The sequence below is a fragment of the Lathyrus oleraceus genome, chromosome 4, assembly GCF_024323335.1.
Source record: "Lathyrus oleraceus cultivar Zhongwan6 chromosome 4, CAAS_Psat_ZW6_1.0, whole genome shotgun sequence".
NCBI lineage: Eukaryota > Viridiplantae > Streptophyta > Magnoliopsida > Fabales > Fabaceae > Lathyrus > Lathyrus oleraceus.
In genome coordinates this window covers 206,644,216-206,654,396 of record NC_066582.1, presented here as the reverse complement: position 1 = coordinate 206,654,396, position 10,181 = coordinate 206,644,216, and the positions used below count along the sequence as shown (strand labels likewise).

Genomic DNA, 10,181 nt, shown 5'->3' with positions numbered 1-10,181 from the left:
TTTTATTTAGTCTATATCGTAACTCTTCTCTTACGCTGTAGAGACTAAGGCATTTTTTTTGTAATTATTTTTTCTTGTTTTTCGTTGATTTGTATGCCACACACTCGCTCACAAGGCGAACCGTATTACTTGCGAATCAACGACGTTGAACGATATCTCTGAGTCTTACGACGAATTCGAGAGTATCGTGCTGCAAACAATCTTCCTCCAATCGAAATTTCTGATCTCAAAAATCTTCTTCCTTCGCCGATACCCGAGATGGCAGAACCAGCTCGTGCCCTTCGAGATTACGCCGCTCCATCGCAAGATGAGCCGCATTCGAGTATTGCTCCACCCGCAATCGAAGCAAACAACTTCGAACTTAAACCTTCGCTGTTACAAGCAGTGCAACAGAATCAATTCTCTGGAAATCCTACCGAGGATCCAAACCTTCATTTATCCGTATTTGTCCAATACGCTGATACTGTTAAAGCTAATGGTGTCACTTCAGAGGCAATTCGACTTCGCCTTTTTTCCTTTCTCGTTAAGGGATAAAGCTAGAAGATGGCTTCAGTCTCTTCCTTCCAACTCAGTCACCACATGGAATGAGTTGAAGAAAGTCTTTCTTGCCCGATATTTTCCTCCAAGAAAAACAGCTATGCTAAGAGCCCAGATAAATGGATTTAAACAGAAAGATAACGAGTCTCTTTTCGAAGCCTGGGAAAGATACAAAGACATGATGAGACTTTGTCCACACCATGGTTTAGAGGACTGGTTAGTAATTCATACCTTCTATAATGGTCTCTTATACAACACAAGATTAACAATAGACGCCGCCGCAGGTGGTGCGCTTATGGATAAACCTTACGCTGACGCTTATCAACTTATCGAAAGCATGGCCCAAAACCACTATCAGTGGGGAAGCGACAGAGCAATGGTAGAAAAACCTCAAACGAAAACTGGCATGTACGAGATAAGTAGCCTTGATCATGTTAATGCGAAAGTGGATGCTCTTGCCCAGAAAATTGAAAGTTTAAATGTAACACCTCCAGCCACCGTGGTTGGCGTGACTCAAAATTGCGAAGTCTGTGGAATCCAAGGTCACACTCCTACAGATTGTCAACTCCTAACAGGAATCCAAGCAGAGCAAGTGAACTATGCTCAAGGAAATCCTTACTCGCATACCTATAACTCAAACTAGAAAAACCATCCTAATTTTTCATATAAGAGTAATAATGCTCTATACGCACCAGGACAGGCTCCTAGTCAAGCCCCAGCTATACCTCCTGGATATCAAAAGCCGACCTCATCTATACCTAACAATAACGTTCCTAGGAAATCCAACTTTGAAATCATGATGGAGAACTTCATAGCTTCTCAACAGCAAACCAATAAAGATTTCTTAAACCAGAATGTACACACTAACGAACAGATTAAACAACTAGCAAGTAAAGTAGATGCCCTGGCTACCCATAACAAAATGCTGGAAACACAAATCTCACAAGTAGCTCAACAACAAGCGTCTACTGCTGCCCCAACTGGTACATTTCCTGGACAGCCCCAACCTAACCCGAAAAGCCACGCTCATGCAATTATATTGAGAAGTGGAACAGAGGTAGAAGGACCATCTGATCCAAGAGTTGAGAACCAAAACTCTAAAAAGTCAACTGAGGAAGAAGATAAACCTAAGGAAAAGGAAGAGAGTAATAAGGAAACCGTAGAAAAGAAAGAACCTTATGTATCTCCACCGCCTTACAAACCACCTATCCCTTATCCTCAGAGGTTGATTAAAACCAAAGACGCGGGCCAATTTAAAAAATTTGTTGACCTACTGAAACAATTAAACGTCACCATTCCTTTCACAGAAGCTATTACACAGATGCCCTCGTATGCTAAGTTCTTATAAGAAATTCTTTCTAATAAAAGGAAACTTGAAGATAGCGAAACCGTTACACTCACTGCTGAATGTAGCGCTATAATCCAGAATATGCCTCCTAAACTTAAAGATCCTGGTAGTTTCTCTATACCATGTCACATAGGAAAATTTGTCATAGACAAAGCTTTATGCGATTTAGGAGCCGGTATCAGTGTTGTGCCCTTGTCCATATGCAAGAGACTTGAAATGGGAGAATTAAGACCAACTAAAATGTCTGTGCAATTAGCAGATCGTTCCGTTAGATATCCCGTAGGAATTCTTGAAAACGTTCCCGTGCGCATAGGTCAATTCTACATTCCAACCGACTTTATAATTATGGACATAAGAGAAGATGAAGTTACCCCCATATATTGGGAAGACCATTCTTAGCAACCTCTGGTGCTATCATAGACGTAAAACGAGGACGACTCACTTTCAAAGTAGGAAAAGAGAAAATTGAATTCATTCTTTCCAAATTTTTGAAAGCACCTGCAATAGAAGACACATGATACTTCATGGATATCATCGATGAATGCATAAAAGAAACAGAATTAGAAAATGACGAATTAACTTACTGTCGTGTAGAAGACAGACTGAACCAATGTTTAGCAGTAACATCGGATCCTACGCAATGCCTTAAGAAACCTACCCTCGACCTGAAAACACTTCCCAAAAATCTGAGATATGAATTCCTAGACTCAGAACTTGAACGACCCGTGATAGTCAATGCAGAATTAGGAAAACTCGAAACCGAAAAACTCCTACATATCTTAAGAAAATATCCGACCGCACTAGGATACAACATCACCGATCTTAAAGGGATAAGTCCTTCTATTTGTATGCACCGCATCATGCTAGAAGAAGACTGTAAAACTTCTAGGGAACATCAGAGGAGACTAAACCCGATCCTGAGTGAGGTAGTGAAGAAGGAAGTAACGAAGTTATTAGAGGCAGGTATCATATATCCTATATCCGATAGCAAATGGGTTAGTCCTGTACACGTAGTACCAAAGAAAGGAGGTATAACAGTTATCGAAAATTAAAAAGGAGAAACTATAACCAAACGAATCGAATCGGGATGGAGAATGTGCATTAATTATAGAAAGCTAAACAAAGCAACCCGAAAAGATCATTTTCCTTTACCATTCATAGACCAGATGTTAGAACGATTAGCCAAACATTCTCATTTCTGCTATCTGGACGGTTACTCAGGCTTCTTTCAAATACCAATTCATCCTGATGACCAAGAAAAGACAACGTTCACATGTCCTTTTGGTACCTTCGCTTATCGACGAATGTTGTTCGGCTTGTGCAATGCTCCTGCAACCTTCCAAAGGTGCATGATGGCAATATTCGCCGATTTTCTTGAAAACATCATGGAAGTCTTTATGGATGATTTTTCCGTATGCGGACAAAGTTTTGAAGAATGCCTTGAAAACCTAGAAAGAGTTCTAGAACGATGTGTAAAAGTAAACCTAGTACTTAATTGGGAAAAATGTCACTTTATGGTACAAGAAGGAATTGTTTTAGGACACATCATATCAAATAGAGGAATTGAAGTAGACAAAGCCAAAATAGAAGTAATCGAAAACCTTCAACCTCCGAAAACTGTGAGAGAAGTACAAAGCTTCTTAGGACATGCCGGTTTTTATCGACGATTTATTAAAGATTTTTTTAAAATAACTAAACCTTTAACCAGATTATTAATGAAAGATGCTGAATTCATCTTCGACAATAAATGTTTAGAAGCATTTCAAACGCTTAAATAAGCATTGATCTCCGCGCCCATAATGCAGACTCCAGATTGGAATGAACCATTCAAAATAATGTGTGACGCAAGCGACTACGCCGTAGGCGCTGTTTTAGGACAACGAAAGGATAAAAAACTTCACGTCATATATTATGCAAGTAGAACTCTAGATGAAGCAGAGATGAATTACGCCACGACCGAGAAAGAACTTTTAGCAGTAGTGTTCGCACTTGATAAATTCCGTTCTTACTTGATCGGAGCTAAAATAATCGTTTACACTGACCACGCTGCCATTAAGTACCTCCTAACAAAAAAGGATGCTAAACCTAGACTCCTAAGGTGGATCTTGTTGTTACAAGAATTTGATTTGGAAATCAAAGATAAAAAAGGAACTGAAAACGTAGTAGTAGATCACCTTTCTAGACTTGAAAATCTGGAACCGGAAAGAACATCGATCAACGATGACTTCTCGTACGATAGACTTATAGCTAATTTGGAAGAAAATAGAGCTGATGAACGGGTAGAGACCACCTTGGCTGTATGCGTTACACCATGGTACGCCGACTTTGTCAATTATTTAGCCGCCGGAATAGTTCCACTTGATTTATCCTACCAATAAAAGAAACGATTCTTCCATGACATAAAACATTATTATTGGGACGACCCTTTACTTTTCAAAAGAGGCCCCGATGGTATTTTCCGTCGGTGTATACCTGAAGAAGAGATAGAAAGTATAATCCAACATTGTCATTCCGCCCCTTATGGTGGACACGCAAGTACATCCAAGACCTGCTCTAAAATCCTACAAGCCGGTCTTTATTGGCCAAACATATGGAAGGATGTGCATGCTGCTGTCAAGAAATGTGATAGATGTCAACGCACAGGAAACATATCTAGACGTGACGAGATGCCACAAAAGGGCATTTTGGAAGTAGAGATTTTCGACGTGTGGGGAATAGATTTCATGGGACCTTTTCCACCTTCTTTCGGTAACAAGTACATACTCATAGCGGTTGACTACGTATCAAAATGGATTGAAGCTATAGCTTCTCCAACAAACGACACACGAGTAGTTACTAGACTCTTTAAGAATATAATCTTTCCAAGATTTGGTGTCCCAAGAATAGTAGTCAGTGATGGTGGATCGCATTTCATATCTAAGATACTCGAAAAACTATTGTTTAAGTATGGTGTAAAACATCGAGTAGCGACACCTTACCATCCTCAAACCAGTGGACAAGTGGAAGTGTCTTACAGAGAAATTAAACAAATATTGGAAAAAACAGTCGCCACGTCAAGCAAAGACTGGTCATCAAAATTACCTGAAGCCTTATGGGCTTATCGAACCGCTTACAAAACTCCCATAGGAACAACCCTATTTAGGCTTATTTATGGTAAATCTTGCCACCTCCCGGTAGAGTTAGAACATAAGGCCTATTGGGCTATTAAAAATTTAAACTTAAACTATAAGGCCGTCGGTGAAAAGCGAATTCTTAATATAAACGAATTAGAGGAACTAAGACAAGACGCCTACGAAAATGCCAGAATCTACAAGGAAAGAACGAAAAAATGGCATGATAATCGCATATCAAGAAAAACCTTCAAACAAGGTGATGTAGTCCTTTTATTCAACTCTAGACTTAAGTTATTCCCAGGAAAACTACACTCTAGATGGTCAGGCCCTTTCCAAGTCACTAATGTTTTCCCTAGTGGAGTAGTGGAAATTAAGGGAAAATCTATGGAAACATTTATCATAAACGGGCAGCGTCTGAAACATTATCACTATGATGAAAACAATGAAGACTCGCAAGTCCTGAAATTAGACGTATTGTCTCCTAAATCTATAGATTAACATTTACTAGTTTTATGTCGAACTTGCGACATTAAACAAAGCGCTTCGTGGGAGACAACCCACTAAATTTTACTATCTTTTCCTTGATTATTTTTTTAATTTTATTTAGTTTTCATTCTCCGTATTCTTTATTTTAATTAAATTTTTCTTCTTTTCTTCTTTCGGCATTTGGCCAAATCCTGACTAAATTCTTGTTTTTTTTTCTTTTCTTTAGTTAACACTAACCTGATGGGACAAATTGATCGTATGGGTATCAAATTCAGAGGGAGAGCTCAGAGACAAAAATTTGAAGAACTTTCTGAGAGAGAGATGCACCCAACCTTCTATGCTGATGAAGATGCAATGATCGTACTTGGGCTAAGAGATAGTGTCCTGTATCTGCTGAATCAAATAGGGTGGGAAACCACTCCTATTCGCAGACAATTTGTTACTTACCGAAGGCTAACTCTAGAATTCCTTAGCTCCCTGATCTATTTACCAAACCATGGAAAAGGAATAAACCGAGGTTTCATTCAATTCCGGATGTTCAATATGGAGTATCAGTTTAACATTCAAGAGTTTACTAACCTTTTAGGGTTCCCTACCTCTTTTGATACATTCACCGTGAGCCAAGAAGAGCTTTTTGAATATAGAGAGCTTGAACATTTTTGGGGAAGTTTGACGGGTAATGACGACCCTGAGGAACATGAGTTTCTCTCTAGAAACATACATAACCCGGCTTTTCGCTATTTCCACAAGATCCTAGCACACACTCTTTTTGGAAAGAGATTAAACATTACCACAGTATCACGTGATGAACTCTTCATAATATTCTGTGCTGTTTGAATTAATAATTAATAACCAAGTTGTTTACCTATTCACAATGCCTAGTCCGATGACTAGTGTTCATGACCGAAACAATTGGCTTTACAACCTGGATGGAATACCTTCTCCTGTTAGATCTGTTGAATCCATCCAAGATTATGAGATTCTTGGCGACCACATTCCTTATGCCGAGTCTGATCCACAGACACCAATTGGTTACCACGATGCAGCCTCTCCACCTCATCCTATCCCGACCGCAGAATCAGCAATACCTGATCTTAGACATTATCTGGCCGGAAATGATTATAATACCGCTATTTAAGCTTTGATGTCAGAACAAGCTGCCATGCGAGAGGAGTTAAATATGATGGGACATGAAATTCTGCAATACATGAGCACTATGACAAATCATTTTCTCGAGTTGGACCGCCGTGTCAATTCCTTTGCTCCTCCGGCCAGAGATCCTGCAAGTGGCTAGCAATTTTTAGTTAATTAGTTTTAGTTTTAGGGAATCTATAGTTTCATTTAACATTGTTTTAATCTTAGTATTTGTTTTTCCATGTTTTCTTTTACCTTCAAATGTTACATTATGTTTATTTTATGAAGCTATTGCATTATTTGTTCAATTTTATTTATGCAGTACCTACAATTATCAATAATGATATTTACTGTATGCTACTTACATAACCTATTAGAGAAAAATATATATACAGTATGGTGTGTAGTAGAGTAACATGCATGGCAGTTCAAAAATATATCAATAGCAAAATATAATAAACATAAACAACAACAAAATAAAAACAATAAAATAATAAAAACATATTATGAAGCACCCAAGTAAGTGACCGTTGCAAGCTGACTGGTGTGACGAGCGTCACACAAGCCATCACGGTCGTCACGCAAGTGCATGTGACGCCCGTAACACTTTCTGTCACGAGCGTGACAGCTCCATTATAGGTGAACGTTGGTGACCGTTGGGGACACGACCGTTACCCCCCCACCTTTTTATTTTCCCCATTCATTCACCTCTTTACTCCATCCCACTTACATTCCTCCACATTTATTTTTCTCTCACCCACTCCTCTTCCAACTTCCAAAAACTTTTCCTATAAATACCTACACTCCATTTCTCCCTAAACCACATCATTCCAACAAACCACTCTATACAAATACATTTGCATCCTCTTTCCTTCTTTCAACCCACCTATCAATATGGCGGAAAACCAACAATTCGGAAATATCATCTTCCGATCCGAAGATGATAACTATCAACGAGAGCAATTCGATCGGTTTCAACAACAAGGTGTCGTCTCCACCAGGTATCCTGATTTAAATTGTTTACAAGAATTAGGATTACTTCAAGGTGTGCAATGGATGCTTCGGCTTGCTGATTTAACTTTTCTTTGCACACACAATCAACCTACCTACCCATCACTCACCTTAGAATTTTTAAGTTCTTATTCGTACACCACTCCAACCGGTGAAGACGAGTACTTAACCGGTACCTCAACTTTCCGCATGTTCAACACCGAGTACTCACTATCCCAGGATCAGTTGAGTGTCATGCTACACTTCCCTGTAGGAGGCCAAGTCCACCCAAGAATCCCTCCGAACTTACAGTGGCACATAAATTTGGACAAAATTTCAAGTGTGCAAATAACACTTCAATTTGCTATAAATAGAGACCATCTGTGCTCATTTCAGAGGACCCTTGCGCGCCAGCTTTTCCTCCACTCTTCAAACCCACTCAATTCAAAGGAAAACCTGATAATTTTCATTTGAAAATTGAGTTTGAATCTCACTGTTTGGAGATTCAAAAGCTCCAGGATCCAAAGCTTTGTATCAATCCTAAACCACTTTTGCAAGCTTCCTAAGTGAGATCAAGCATGAACTGAAGCAAGAAAGATAAAATTCTGCATAGCATTGAAGGTATTTTCCATATTTTTTCTTCTCTTATATTCTCACTCAATTCTTATCAATTCTCTTGGATATTTGGTTGTCTGAAGTCCTACCAATGTAGGCAAGAAGATTGAGTTGCTTTGAGGTCAAATCGAAGCAACTCAGTTAACACACCTCAAAATTCAACTCCTCATATCTTTCTATATATTTGGAGTTAGTTAAAATTGAGGTCAGATTCGTGATCTACGCCATTTTTTCTTTCAAATCATGTCCTTCTTTTTCATTTTAGTCATGATGATGATTGAACCAGTCCGGTGAGGTTCGCCTGAGAAGGTGACCGACCTTTTCCCTTATTCATACCATTCTAATTGTTTATGTTATTGTCATTTTCACTTTGTCCACTTGGACCATATTTTGTGATATATTTTGTTTGTGTTTGTTTGTGTGGTCTTTGACCATTAGTGTACATAATAAGAACAAAAACCCTAAAAAAACTTCTTGTGTGGACTGTTGGTTTGATCTGAGACTATTGGGCTTAGAATTTAGGCAACACTCCATATGCAAAGGACTTGGCCAATGCCAATTTTTTTTATGAAACCAAGTGCTTGTAATTTGAAACTTCATCTGATACATCATTGAAGATCCCCTTTGAGTTCATCTGCAACATGATCATTGTGAAGCTGTTATTTTGAACCTGTGACTTGTGGCATTGTGGAATTCATCTGCTACATTGGAAAATTTGAAGAAGATCATGGAGTTGCTAAGCTTGGATGTGGCCATCTTTATTTGATGCCTTTGCTCTTCAAGTTGATATATTGTGCATTGTTTTTTGCTTGATTCTAATGTCCAAGGGAATTTGGGTTTCTATATGACATTCTTGTCTATTGGATTGTAGCCCATTGATTAGATCTTTTCAACTCTCAACTTTTAATTCATGCTTAGGTTTAGTCTCTTCATATTCTCCCCACTTCTTAAATTTCAAAATCTCTCCCTCCTTTTAAGAGAACTTCTTTGTTTGTGCTTGTTGTTTTCTAAACTTTGACCATATTGCAAATTAGAAACTTTGGCCTTATGCCATTGCATTTTCAAACTTTTTTCTTAATCAAACTTGTAAATATACTTAACTATAGTTGACTTAAAATTTTCAAAATCCAAAAAGAACTAACTCATTCAAGCCATTTTTAGGCCTTTGTGCCTTTCGAACTTAATTTTTGTTAAAAACAATGCATCCACTTTGAAATTTATACCACGAACTACGAGGGTTTGATCCCTCATTTTTATGGTGGTACGTAGGAACAAGTCTGAAGGTCTTGTCAAACACAAAAATATAATTAATGAATTCTTTTCTTATCCCCCCATTCTATTTTCTTGCAAACATCATTTGTACAAAAACACATATGCACACAAAAAAGGGCTCCCTAGGAGTACCTATGACACTTGGGGTGCTAACACCTTCCCTCTGTGTAACCAACCCCCTTACCTATAATCTCTGGCATTTTATTAGTTTTGATTTGAAAAATTCTTATCTTTTGGGTTTTGTTTGTACTTTTCCCTTTTCCCTTGGAAACAATAAAAGCGCGAAGGCGACTCTTGTTATTTGATGTCTAGCTTATCCATAGCTTGATGATCATGAATTTACCGCTACAGAAATTAAGTGGCGACTCTGCTGGGGAGTAGTCTCCAGTGGGTTTAGCCTACTTTTTTGTGTGAACATAATTGTATATAATTTATGTATGTATATTTGTTTGTGTGATATAATCTGCTTGTTGTGCTTGGTGATCTCTAAGTGGTGAGATAAGTTCTAACCCGAACTTAAGTGCAATTAAGATAGGAGGATGGTATAGTCATGTTCAATTTGTGTGGAGTAGTACTTTACAAGTTGGCTTGAGATCCATTTGCTCAGTGGAGACTATAAGGCCCCAATTTTGACCCTAATATCCCTCATGCAACTTCATCATATGCATTAGCATTGGGATCATACG

General features: G+C 38.4%; 1 non-coding gene across 1 annotated transcript; it reads right to left on the bottom strand.

Annotated features, from left to right (window-relative positions):
- Positions 1-637: 637 nt before the first annotated feature.
- On the bottom strand, positions 638-744 carry LOC127077747 (small nucleolar RNA R71). The gene has a single exon (XR_007787523.1). It is a non-coding gene; the product is annotated as a small nucleolar RNA R71 (small nucleolar RNA).
- Between the last annotated feature and the right edge of the window lie 9,437 nt (positions 745-10,181).